Source organism: Neopsephotus bourkii, unplaced genomic scaffold, assembly GCF_033783945.1.
Source record: "Neopsephotus bourkii isolate Nb327-2 ecotype Australia unplaced genomic scaffold, CSIRO-AGI_Nbou_v1 NB_882, whole genome shotgun sequence".
Taxonomy (NCBI): Eukaryota; Metazoa; Chordata; class Aves; order Psittaciformes; family Psittacidae; genus Neopsephotus; species Neopsephotus bourkii.
Window position 1 is genome coordinate 2893138 of NW_026901376.1, and position 14034 is coordinate 2907171.

The window sequence follows — 14034 nt, forward strand, 5'->3', positions numbered from 1 at the left end:
CACCTCTGTGTGCAATGATCCTAAGAAGCCAAAACTGCATGTACAAGGGGGTGGGAAAAGCAATGGTTATCCCTACTCAGCTATCAGCAAACTGAGACACTGACAAATTAAATGGCTTGCCTAAAAGAAATCTGTAGGAAAACTGAAGCTAGGAGTCAGTTTTCCTGAGGCCAGAACTGATGTGTCTGCCACAGGGACTATCAGTGCTTGTCAGGGACTAGTGTGATGTGTAAATAATTCTTGGTACTTACTTCCTCAGTGAACTGGACCTGGGGAGAGACCTTCCTCCCCATATACTCAAATGTGCTTTGTATTTTTTATGCTGGGGTTTTTGGAAGGTGAGGAGTGAGGAAGGGCAGTTCAGCAGTTGCATCAGCCATTGGTAGAGATGTTAAGGGGGGTGGGAGAATTAATGACCTTAATAAAACGATAGAAAGAACACAAAGATGGTGAAATGTCTGTCTTAGTGGTCCCGTAGCCGGCCTCTAACAACTTTTTGTGGGTGACCTCTACATTATGACTGCTGAAGGAGATGATAGTGGCTGCTAGTACCCCCCAGCAACAGAGGGGACATTACTGGAGGAGAACTGGGCACTAAATAAAAAGGACATGACCTGCTGGAGAAGAATTTGGCTCTTTGATATGGTAGCAGGGTGGTTTGAGACAGAATGGGGTCAGGACATTGAGCTGGGTGCTGCTGTGGGTCCTATCACAGGAAGGTATGTGCCAAATTAGCACGTCTTGGAGATAATGCGCAAGACATTTTTACGAGGCAGTTTTCAGGAAGCAGAGTCCAGTGGCTGGAAAGAGATGAAAAGTATCATAGAAATTTAGTGCATATAATCAAACCTTTTATTTCCTCATTTTGGAGCTCTCAATTTATGATCAGAAGTGCCAGGAGGATGACAGAAGCTCTGCACATGAAGCAACTTTTTCAAACCTTTCAAACCTTGAAAGTTTGCCTTCAGAGGGTATAGAAGAAATTCCCTTTTTTTACTCCTTAGAACTCTCTGATTGATGCTACTTTGTCAAGAGGCTCCTTTCCTTAGTGTGGTATTAGTATTCAGCAATGTTATTACCTGTTCTGTCTTACCACAGGGCAGCAGAAGTGGCTGCGTAGGAGAGGGACCAAACAGTGGGGCTGGCACCCCTTGGTCAACAAGAGCACGACTGTTGCAGGTTCTCTGATAACTGCCTGCAATACTTGCAGAGGTTTGGTTTCCTGCAGATTTGAGTTGCTTCTTTCTGTTGACGTAAAGTCACATGTGATTCAAAGCTCAACTTACTTCAAAGCTCAGATATTTCCCCCAAAACACAAGTTCTGAGTGGGCAGAAATTATGATCAGGTTTGTGCTGAAATAAGTGGAAAGCAACAGCTAGAAGAAAATGTGAATGAAAGCATGATGGCTCATTTCAAACTGAAGCACTTTGAACTTTCCTTCTGAGGAGATATTGAGAGTAAAGTAAAATGAGATCAAATAAAAAAAAACACATTAAAAATAGAGATTTCATTTTGGGTTCAATGTGAAAGTATTTTTAAGATCCTGTGAAAAGGTACGATTTGCTTCAGATCAGCCCAAAATCTACAGTGATCCTCTCCCATTGTCTTGACCCAGCCACTGCATTAAGAAACCAGCTAACGACATTAACATTAAGTAGAAGTCCCTCTACTAGTTACGGTCAAGTCCACTTCTTCACATGCAGAAAATGCCTAAAATGTCAAACAGATATTCAGGCTTGCTTCAAAGGATCATAAACTAGGTATTTTGCAAGAGCCTTCATGACACTTGCATATAAATGCTGGGTCTTTTCTTCATGCTCCAAGGGTTGTTTGTAACCTTTGGCTGCTTGCCTTCTGCTCACTTCCATTAGCAAAAAAACATGGAAGTCAAAAAGCACAGCTTTACCTGAAGCTGTCCAAATCTCAAAGGCAAAATTCCAGGTCTCAAAGGCAAAATTCCAGGTTTCAAAGGCCAACTGCTCCAATGTACTTGGATTTGAGAAGTCAGAAGGGACCAGACCTTTTATAGATATCTAAAAACCAAGCTCAAGATTCAAAACCTGGGAAGAAGATCTCTGATCCATTTGAACCACCTAGGATTTATCCCTGATTTCCTCAGATTAAGGCTCTTTTTCTTTGCATTTATGTTGTGTTCTTTCCATAGGCCAATAATTCATCAGACTTTGAGTCATTTCAAGCACAAGCTTAAAATTGAGCGTATTCATTTTCCAGCTGAAATAATTCTGTTCTGGTGGCAGGAACTCTTTTGAGTAAAGAAGAATGAACAAAGATGAAAGAATAATACTTTTTTATGACCTGAAACATTTAGCGCTTATACTGTTTTTTAGACTGCTTTCTAAGATGTACACATGTCTCTGTATCTATGCGTCAGTCCTTCAGTAATACATTTAAACCCAATAGCTGATTTCAGCTGCGTTTGGCAATAGAACTATGAGAAGTTCCTACACCTTTTGTGGAAATAGGCAGCTGGCCTTAAGGAAGAAATTCGATTAATACCCAAGAGAGGAAATGGTTAACAAATTCACTTTTTCCAGATATCAGAGGACTCACACATTGAAACTAGAGGACTTTAGCTTCATTGCTCTCAGAACTATTTCATATAGTGAATGAGACTGGATGCCTGGACTCATTATTCCTGATTTTGATCTTCCACAGCTTGTGTAAATCAGCCCATGTCCTTTGCTTCTAGTAAAACTACAATGATGTTCACCAGCTGAGGATCCAGCCCTACTATTGTGGTGGTCAGCAAATATAGTTTCCCTTCTGCTTCCACCCAGCTAGCATTGAGGGAAAACATTGGGACTCTCTCCCCATTTGGGGCCTATAGTGGTATAGTGATAGGCTATATAGTGATGCAGATTTCCCAGCAGCTTTTGCATCAGTGCTTTCTCCTTTTGAATGGTAGTGTAACTCTTTCAGTTTTGGCTTTGCAGAGAGCTTATGTACTTGAGGCACTGTGCAAGCCCGCAACAGGAGTACCTGCAGGCAGAGTTTGGACAGTGCAAGTTCCTAAAAGCATTGTAAGCAAGAGCAGGCAGCTGTGCAAGATGATGGGAATCGTCTGCTCTTGATAGCCCCAGTCTCAGTGATAGTATTCTGCTTTCAAATGCTTGCTGCTTCTGTAGAGAGCGCAAAAGAAAAACCAGTACCACCAACAAAAAAAACCACAAACTGGAAACACTTGGACATTTCCTTGAAAACCTCTGTCTCAACATGCCCAGGGAGAATCCATAGCGAACATGCCAGTGTGTGCCTGAGCTGTAGTGTGTTATCTGAAACCTGAGAACAGGGCACAGCACAGCAGGTATTACCTGTGTCCCTGTAGGAGATGCACATGTAGATGTAGTAGATGAGAGTGAGTGCACTGAGCCAAAATGCACCTGCAGGGATAAAAACATCTGAATAAAGCTGTTAACTTACAAATAAATGGAACAGTGAGCTCCCCTAAAAATGACATAATAAAGAAACAGTCAGGGACCACATTGGCATTCAAGTAACTATTTTTAGCTCGTATTTACTAATTGCATAGGAGTACAAAAAGCAATTGCAATTATGAAGACAAATGTTCTTGGTAAGTGGAATAAGCTTTTTCTGCACTGTGTCTCCTTCAGAGGAATCCATATATTTATATCTAGTAGTTTTCAAAGAACAGAAGGGTAAGCTTACTGAATAGGCAGTAATTGGCATGAAATGGGCAGCCAGTTAAAGCTGAAAGCACTTGCACCCACTTCCCCCTTCATTATACTTTTTGTGTAATGTAGATCACAGAAGTGCAATAGCCTGACAATTTACTTGATTAAAAGTGACATTGTAAATATAGTCAAAGGCAATTTGTATTAGAAACTATTTTTGGTGAGGAGGTTGTCATCTGTAATGCTATTAGGCTTTATGAGATGAAAGACAATGAAACCCTAATTTGCATATAATTCAGCTTAGTATTTTTTAATAAGGTCTTGGGTATTATCCAGCCATGGGGTTTGACTTGCACAGATGGAACCGAGAGCTAGAACTTTTTCAAAGCATGTAAATGTAAGGTTTGTACTTTGGGCCAGTTTCTCTTTTCATTTCAAACACACTCATGCAGGCAGAGAAGAAATAAAGAAGAGGTCAAGAAAAAAATATCCATGGGCTATATAATGCCCTCATACCATGCTCAGGTCTCCAACTGATTTCACTGTCTCTCTCCTGGCACAGGAGTTATTGAGCCAAGATGCACAATCTATATTGCTGTCCTTAAGGCTGTGTTCACATCACATCAATCTTTTTTATTTGTTCTTTTTTCTTAAAAAAGAAAAGAAAAAAGAAAAAAGGTAAACCAAATCCCACTCCCTCCCCCCCCCCCAAAAAAAAATGTCAAAATTGAGCGACCTGAAAAAACCCTCATGTACTCACTTCGGAGACTCAGCTATTCCAGACCACAGTCCAGGTTAGTACCATCATCATGAAGAACTAAATATTAATCATATTCCATATACTATTACGGAGACTGAAACAAGAAATATCATCTTCTCTGAGAGTGGTATTTGTGAGGCTGTTCAGCAAGTGCCTTTCTGTTGCTCCCTTATCAAATTTGCTGTAGTTATTAGTTCAAGGACATTTTTTCCCAACTGCTAGAACTTCTAATCAAGTTGGGAAATATGAAAATCAAGCTAATGGACCTGACATTGGTTCTCATGGCTTGAGAAAGACACTGCAAAATTCCTCTCTTTCTCCTGGGTTGGCTTGGTAGAGGTAAAAGGCATAAAATCTTCCACCTGCCAGGAATATCAGATAATTCTCTCCCAGTTTTACATTCTGGAAATGCACAGCATATGTATATATACTCAAGATTTCAGACTTCCACATCAGTAAAGAAAGAACAAATCCAGCTTTCCATGGCATAGCAAGTTACTCACTCTGGAACAATTTATTGACTTGACTCATATTGTTTCTCTGCTCCCTGCAAAACCAGTCTGGGAAATTAATTGTATATAAATACATAAGAAAAATACCACAAAAACAACCAACAAAATAGCTCAGTTCTTAATGTTTGAATAGATAAGCGTAAGTACTTAATAGATAAGTGTAAGTACTCAAATGTGTCTACAGAAATTGGTTTGGAAATATTTCCCATTATACAGATTTGTCATCAGGTGCCATTCTCATTTCTTTTATTCTTCTGCCCTTTGACTCTTTGTGAACCTAGCCAGCAACTTCAGCAATGCAACTGACCCACGACCCATCATTATTTGCATGCTTAGAAGAAAAAAATAAATGAGACAGAAACTTTCTCATAATTTTCATTGTCCCCATACTCTCTATATGCTCCTTTCATGGCAGCCTTGTTCTATGCAAGTGACAGGGGTTAGAGGAGGAATCAGGCACAAGCATGTCCAAATTTAGGTATGAGTTTGGTAGGACACAGGGGATTGGCCAGTTCAGCAATGCAGTATTAAGCAAATGAAAAAAATGAGCAAATGTAGAAGACACTGAAAGGAGAACAATGGCTTGTGCTAAATATGCACTTAAAATGAATGGGGAAAATATATATAGTACTAAACATCTGCTGCTGGACTACAAATACAATGTCCTGTGAGAACAGCAATGAGCACCTCTTCAGTACACGATTCCAAAATCACCACCTGTTGTGGTCAGAGAGGTTGAATTAAAACCTGAACAAGAGGGAAAATTAATCCTTAGTATGCCTGGATTTCAAGGCACTGAGGAAGGATAATATCCAAGTCATGTCTGTTTGGCAGAGACTGGGAAAGAGAGTCTCTTGGCAAGAGAGCATTAGTTCCTCAATTACCATCCCAAGGGAGATGCCTCCAGCCTTTTGGTTGAGCAGAGCAGCCTCAAAATGTCATTGCCCATGATTGCTAAAAGCTGCATGCTTCACGAGCCATCCCCTGAATTTCTGCTCTATTTTTTTAATCGTGGGCTGGTTGCTTCATATCCCTGATATGAATATTGAAACTGAATGATAACAGTGTGAGCTGGAATATATGTTAGGAATCTTGAAAGGGATGAAAGTGGGTTAGGAACTTGGTTGTGGGGGGAAAACAGTGAGAAGCAGCATGATGAGAAGTAACTGGGAGTGCAGATGGTGGTGCAAAGAAAACCAAAAGGAAATTCAGGCTGTTCATACCCAGAAAAGCTGACTGACATCAAAGAGGATGGCATGGGGAGAATTCATAACAGAAGACCACTGAAAGACTAGATTCATGGCTGGACAAGTAGGTTCATTTTGGAGTTGTCACAAACACAAGATGGTTAGATCATGGAAATATTTGTCAGTCAATGCATTATTTTGGGAAATTGTGAGGGAAGATGATAGACTGTGGGAAGATAATTGTTTAGAGGGGGCTGGAGAAGAGGAGGAATTGGGGTAGAAGATGCTAAATGTCAGAATCCACAGAGCAGTCAAAGTGAGAGTTGGAAGGAGATGGAATAAGAGGAAGGTAGCAGAGATATGGAGGCAGCACAGACAGACAAACAACAGGAGTATTTGTGAGGAAAAAAAAAGAAAGGCTAGAATATGGATTAAAGAAGAAACTTTATGTTAAGAAAATACCATGCCTTTGTAAGGGTATTTGGAGAAATCTCAAAGGAACTTACATTGTATAGGACAGTCCTTATGGAGGTGAAAAAACCTCTTAATCTTAAAATATGGGATTCAAAAATGAGATGCTGGCCAAGATTTCTTACAGTACCTCCACACTGCAGTGTAATGTCTACCTTAAGAACAGCTGAAAAGGTTTACTCAAGGGTTATGAAAGTTATGTTCCGTTTAAAGATATTTATATTTAAACACTAAAAAATCATTAGTCACTTTAAAAAATCTTGGCTACTTTTTTTATACTACGGTTTTCTCTGAGTACTTGTGTATTATGCAAAATACACAGTGTTTCTGAGCCAAAGGCTTTTGGTATAAATTGAGTGGGTACTAAACTAAAACAGAAGTATAAATAAATGTAATTTATTGCACATCTTACTCTTTCTCTCTTCCCTTCCAACCCTTAGTAAAAAAATTCTAGAACACTGAGGATTGTGTGCTCCAGGGTTTGACAGAGGAGGAATCTTGACTCCTGTGTGAAAAGGTTTCTTGCATTTCCACAATTCCCAATTTGTATTTGCAGGCAATGGTACTGGGCATCTGGATCTCTGATCTTTGTGGAGGCAGAAACTTTGAAGGCAGTGAATGACTTCCTATCTGCTGGAAAATCATGTCCATTCTCACTTCATGAATCTGCAACAGACAGTGAAATCCTTCATGGCCTTTCTGTTTATTCCATGTATAATAAGGCTCTGTTGACTTTTGAAGCTCCCGTTTATGAAGCCAGAGCATAACAAGATCTTTCTTGTAGCTTAGATCCTCCCTCTCAAAAGAGCATGTTGTTTGTGCAGGAAACTCGGCAAAAAGAAAATAAGGTCTCCCAAATTAGTACCTGTTGAGGAAGAAATGCTAATCCTCTCCATTAGCTCTGCAGCCTCCAGCCAAACTTACAAAGTGCATGTGATATGGACATGAAGGTGGTTTGGGTTGATGGGCATATTTTCGTGGTTTGGGGTATTTTTTCTGTCAGCTGAACTATCCTCCCATTTCACAGGTTATGAGGAGGCACAGAGTAAATATTATCCAGTAGTATTAGACAAGAAATAAAACAAGAATAAAAATCAAGGAACACACCCATTTACAACACATACCAGGGTAAACACATGCTTGTAGCACAACTGCATGGTGGATATGTACCTTTAGACCTTCTTAGCCGTTAAAAACCTCCTCTTTCTCCTCATAGTGAAGGTTCAGTTTGGAGAGTTATTGTACAGCTCATGCATACACCCAGATGGAAATACAATACGTTTTGACAACCATATGGTGCAACATGAAAGATAGTCAAGGATAAAGATTACAACAACCCTGAAATTAATTTGGTGTTGAGCCTGATCTAGATCCCACTAAAACCCAGTGTAAGCTTTTTCAGTGACATTTGGGTCAGGTCTTTCTGTGCTCTTTGTGTGTAATTTGAGATTATTTTTCAAAGGTCAGCATAGCTGAGCATGAATAATAGATGGCCTTGAAGCATTCTTTTCCTTTAGGTCTGCCTCCAAATTACCTTTTGGGATTTCAAGGGTTTTTCTACTGGTTGACTCTCCCTAAAACAATAATTAGATAGTGCTCCACTTGTAATTCGTGCTGGCAGATAATGAATGGAGACGTGCTCTTCTGTGAATGACCAGGTGAGGCTGATAACAGTATCAGCTGAAGTGAAAATATGGCATTTAAATATAAAATAAAATACAGCAGATTACAGACTGGGTATGGCTCTAGGGCAGTCTGTATTCTTTGCAACAAGGAAAATAGCTCTGTTTATCTAGGAAGTGGGTAATTTTTCCATAGGTTTTGGAATACCAGTCACTTTCAGATGACTTTGGATCCTTCCTAGGAGCAAGGTGTGGTGATAAAAACACAGGCCTTTAAACACAAGACAGACACGTTGCACAAGCGAAAGCAACTGCCAATAAAGAGGTATTAGCTGAGTACATATCACCACCCAGCTCCACTTAATTAAATGCTTTGCTAAACACATGCAAGTACTTTTATAGAAACTAAATATTCAGGGAAATGCCAACTGACTGGATTTTTATTTAGTATTTCCTGTTTTCTGAGCTGAAGTGTGTGAACAGAGCTGCTTTGTTGCACTTTCGTGAGCTCTGTTGAATGCTAACGTTCACGGACCACAGCAGTGCTACCAAGCAGGCACATGAAAAGCGTAGCAAGGGTTGAGCAAAATGTGGTTTTGCACTCCACGAGGCCCTTAGCAGCACCTTCTATGGACTTTTACAGATGGAATCACACTTTCTATGCTTCTGCATTAGTCTGAGGTCAAGGCTATGGATGTCTGCCAATTCCTCTGTTTCTAATGCAACAGCTTCTGCTAATAAGTCTGTATCTACTTATCAGTTCACTCCCTCTGAGTGTTTCAGAGCAGCAGCCTTTTTCTTGGAGAGGAACATGCAGATGGTTGTGGTTTGGTTCTGCCATGCCATGTCCAGGGACCAGTGTGGCTGTGTTGCTTACAATGACCTTGGCACTGCCTTTTACCTGGAGTATCTCTCAGACACAAGTTCCTTCTTTGTTTTTGCCTCCTGTCTGCTTTTAGCTTGTTTCACTCTGTCTGCCCAGCTTCCTCTGACCAGTGCAGCAGGTCAGGCATTCATAAGCCATTGCCTTGGATAGGAGCCAACTTTTTGACTAAGAAAGATCAATTTAAATGGATGTTCATCAGAGTTTAATGATGCTTGTTAGCTGTGTGCCACGGGCAAGACTGTCTCCTGACACCTCTGCGGGTATTATCGCTCTGTGGAGGTAAAAGACAGCAGGAAAGATTCGCATCCAAAATGCAGTTTGCAGCCTGACACATAGTCCCTGTTATTAATCACAGTTCACCCGTCTGCATGCAGGTAGATTGCCACTCTTCACATATTTCTAACATGAGGTGTTCGAAGGTCATTCGTTATTCTTTTCCCTAAAGGGGATTAAAGTTTTATTATGGGCATTTATTGTTTCTGAGGATTTCTAGTTTTTATTATGGATGCTTGTAATCAACCTGCATGCTATCTGCTAGCTCAGTAACTAGCAGAGTTTGCTCAGACTGCCTATTTTGGGAGAACAGGCAGTATCTAGCACCCAAAACACACAAACAAACCTGTTCCCAGCAAGATCACAACCTGCAGCTTGGGGAGTCGTTTTTTCTGCAGTAACTTCAGTGTTCCGTGGAGCCTCATTAATGCACATTTTGAAACTCTGCACAGATGCCTGAAGAGGCATTAGGAACCTGAGAAAATCCAACCTTTAGTTTTGTACTCTGTGTGACTTGACTTTTTGTGGTATACGACAAGGTGGTGAGACTAATTGCTGTCAGAGCTGAATTCATGGGAGTTCTGCAAAAACAAGGATTTGTGTGTACTGTGGCAGTGGAAGATGTTATGCTCTGTGTGCAAACGCCTGCAGATTCAAGTCTCTTCAAATGTGTCACGGAATCAGTGGTCCTCTTGAACCAGTAAACTTTTCAAAGCTATTAATTTTTTTTCTACTTTACATATCTATACACCAAGGTCATGTTCCCTAGTGCTCGCCTTTCTGCATCGGGGGGATGTTCAATAGGGTGTAAGTACAGAAATGGTCCATAGGATTTGAGCACCAAAATTAGTTCCTTTGAAATCTTTACCTCCCACCTTCTATGGGTTTTTTTGTTGTTGTTGTTTTGGTTTGGGTATTTTTTTGGTAAATTTTAGTAAAAGAAAGAAACTGTAACAGTCCTTTTTGCTCCTATCCTTTTTTTTTTTTTCCAAATCAACAGTTGAATGTGATTTGCTCTGATTAGGCTCACAAGAGTGCTCTGTGTTACAAGATTGCTGGATTTAAAACAGCAGATGAATTTTCTGTGCTACTTAATCCCATCAGAGTTCACATTTTGCTTTCTAATCCTGAAAGGCCCTTTCTCACTTCCCAATTCTCTGCTGTTGTTCCTGCTGCTGTGATGGCGATCTAAGCATTGGGTGGGAACTACTGGGACTTTGCAGGACTGCAGGTGGTATTTTTGGAAAGTTAAGTCAAGCCTTCATTCTTCTGAGATGAATACATCAAAATTCCCCATAATTAATGGTGGGTGGGATTTTCAGCTCTAATCTTAAAAGCTAGGATCAGGGAGGGCCCTCCTGTTGCATGACTGCCCATCAGCTGCACGCTGCCTTTCTTACAGGCAGCATGACTGTGTGAAGGGCAGAGAAGAGAGCAGAAGTCCCAGAGGAAACTGCTTGTAACGGGGCAATTGAGAAGCAAAAGTCAGTTTCCTCTGGGGTCTGCAGGTTTATGATGGCGGTTCTCTTAGTATTGGAACGGTCTTGAGATGCTCAGTCATTTTTTACCCTGCCCTCCACCAGGCTCAGATGAAGCCTGTGGCTTCTGTGTGGTCTTTAATTTGAAGGGAAAGCAATACCTCCGCCTTGCAGCCTGTAAAGCCCTTTATGATGTGACAGCTGACAGCATGCGACTGCGTGCATTGCTGTCCTGAAGGTTGACAGTGCTGTCCTTTGCACCCAGACTGCTCCAGGGAGGTTTAATTTCTTCTGATAAATGAAAGGCATTAAAGAAACATCTCCTGCCCTTTGAAGATACAACCAGGAAATTTCACTTAGCTTAAGCACAATATAATGGGGTTGTTATTCCCAAAGATTACCCTCAAAATATGCCTTTTAAATGGCTTGAAAGTGCACTGCAGAAAAGTCACCAAAATGGCTTAGTAATAAACAGACATTTCTCATCATCCACCAGAACAGAGAGGCTTAATTTCTCAGTAGTTAAATAGTAACATTAGAGATGAGCTACTCTGTGATTTCTGTTTGCAGGGTGAATGAATTTCCAAATATATTTTCACTGAGGAAGAGCTATCTCACCATTACTGATAAATAAATGCAAATGTTAGAGTCATAATCTTCTTTAACCAAATAATGCACAACAATTAAGTTTTAAATTATTGATGTTATAAAAGGCAAAACAGCCTCTAGGCACAGGAGTTTCCATGACTTCAGTACCAAATAATGAAAACTTCTTTTTCCCTCATTTTTGTCGAGTGCATTATTAAAATGCAATTCTTCATATTTTTTGTCTTTTGAACTTTGAATTCTATTTAAGCAAGGACACTGGGGAAAAGTTAATTAAAGTGGGAAAGTTAGCTGACATATTTACCATTTCAGGGGACATAATGTATTTTTGCAGTGAGAGGTGAATTGAGTTTGCATTCAGAAGAATAACCTATACAAAGTTAGCCCTGAACAGCAGCAAACTAGAGGGGCAAAATTTGGTTATTAAAAAATAGGTGGATGGCTGGAAAGGTTCATATTTTAATTTCATTTTAAGACTGCTCAGTCTTTTTGTATAGTGATAAATAGCGATGAGAAGCCCTCTTGGGATTGTTTCTGTGGGACAGCACTCCCTGTACAAAGAAAAAAGAGAAAGTTTGGGGTGTAGTAGGAGGGTTTTTTAGCATAGAAAAACTGTAACAAGGCTCAAGAACTGGAAGCTGAAAGCACACAAATTCAGACCAAAATAAATGCTTTAATTATGCAACCAAGGGCTGAGGAAAGGTCCAAATTCTCCATCTTTGTGTCTTCATGTCTGTAACACCAGACTGGATGATCAGATCCTCCCTAGACTGTGACCTGGACATGAGTGGGATGGGAGGGATGTGGGGCATCCAGGGAGGAATAGTATTTTAAGATTTATGGTGCAAAGCTGTACTTTGTAGCAGCTTGAGAAGGTGGGATCTGAGACAAAGCGTGATGGCATAAGCATAACACTGCCTTTACAGGATCAGGCCATCAGTATTAGCATGGCTTTTGGATGGTGAAAAGACTCAGTGCCTAGAGGTATTGGGCACAGCTATAAATCTCTCACTAGAAATAAGTAACTTGTTGGGAATCTTTGACAAGTTTAACTTGGTAACTGTGCCACAACCTCGATGGGGGTTTTGAATGTTAGAAACTTGATTTTTTTTTTTTTATTTTTTTTTCCATAAGTCTGCTAAATTATTTAGGGGCTGAATTTTAAAATTAGAAGATGCAGCATTAAAAAAAAAAAAAAGCTATGAATATTTTATGAAGGGTTCTGGGATTTCATGGTATCAAAATACATGTTGCAGCCTTGGAGACTCCAGTATGGAGCCGCATGAGTCACTCGCTCCCTTCTGTCTGACCTGCAGAGCCCATAGCAGCCACAGAGGAGAGCAGAAGGGTCCCTGTGTCCCCCACTGCAGGAGGGAGCCCTGTGTTGCCAAAGAAGCCCAACTGATGATTCACCTCCCATCATGTTCCAGTAGTTTCCCTTTTTGGTGGTAAATAGAAAAACAGTATTTTGTATCAGTGGAGTTCCTGCACATTTTGAGAGTGATATATAAAACAAATGGGGCTGGTTTTATACATACAAAGGGAGAGGTGAGGGAACTTGCAAAAGCCATTTGATACTGTTCCCATCAGCACTATTGGGTCAGCTGCTCCAGAGTACAGGGGATGCGGGAGAAGCAGGAGCCTTTGCAGAGACCACAGAAATGGGAAGCACAGTCTGGTAGGGACAGAGTCTTGAGAGGTTTCTCTGCAAATAGAAGAGCAGCAGGAGTAAAATACATGAGCCATTCTTGAGGATGACCTGCAGGTATCCCAGAGGGGTATGTTTGTGCAGGCTGCTGTGCACCAAGGTCCATCTGTGCCTCGGTGGATCCCTTAGCAACCTTTCAAGTCAGACAAGATCTGTGGCAAGTACTAACAGCTACAGTCAGGCTTTCTCCAGCGTAATTTACCCGTGTCTAAACGTATGTAAAATAAGTCCTGATGACACTTTTTCTTATGAATTAGCAGGTCTTGCTGACACAAATCAGGAACTCAATACAATATTCAGCAAGCACATTAAATCTCCTTCTAACGTGTGGCATGCTGAGACACTCTTCGTTATTACCTTAAAGTATTAGAAGCTGGAGAAATGCCAGTTCTCCTCTCTGATGGCAACAACAATGACATAGGCAGAAATAATTAGCTTTCTGCTACACAACTGGCACGGATGATGCTGTTCTTCAAAGTGCATTTCTCTCCTTTTAGCTGTTGTGCAGAAACCCTTGATAATTAATCAGCTCTTGGTGACACTGCAACATTAGTAAATCCTCAAGAGTTGTATTAAATGTGTTGTGCAGATACACAGACCTCTGTATTGTCAAGACGGTTGTGCTGCAGGTTGAGTCTGAGCTAGGGTAACAGCATAGCCCCACTGAGGTCAAAGGAGTTCCAAGGATTTAACAACACTGACGTTCTGCCTTTGCGTGCAATGTCAGAGCAAGTCCTTATCCTTAAATCTGAGAAAACAAGAGCCCTTTGGGTTTCATACAGTCTTTGACTACAACAGTTAGGAAGAAAATATTTTCTGCCAAAGGAAACCTCTTCTGATTCAGCGGATTTTTGAAGGAGGTAAGTTATCACCCCAA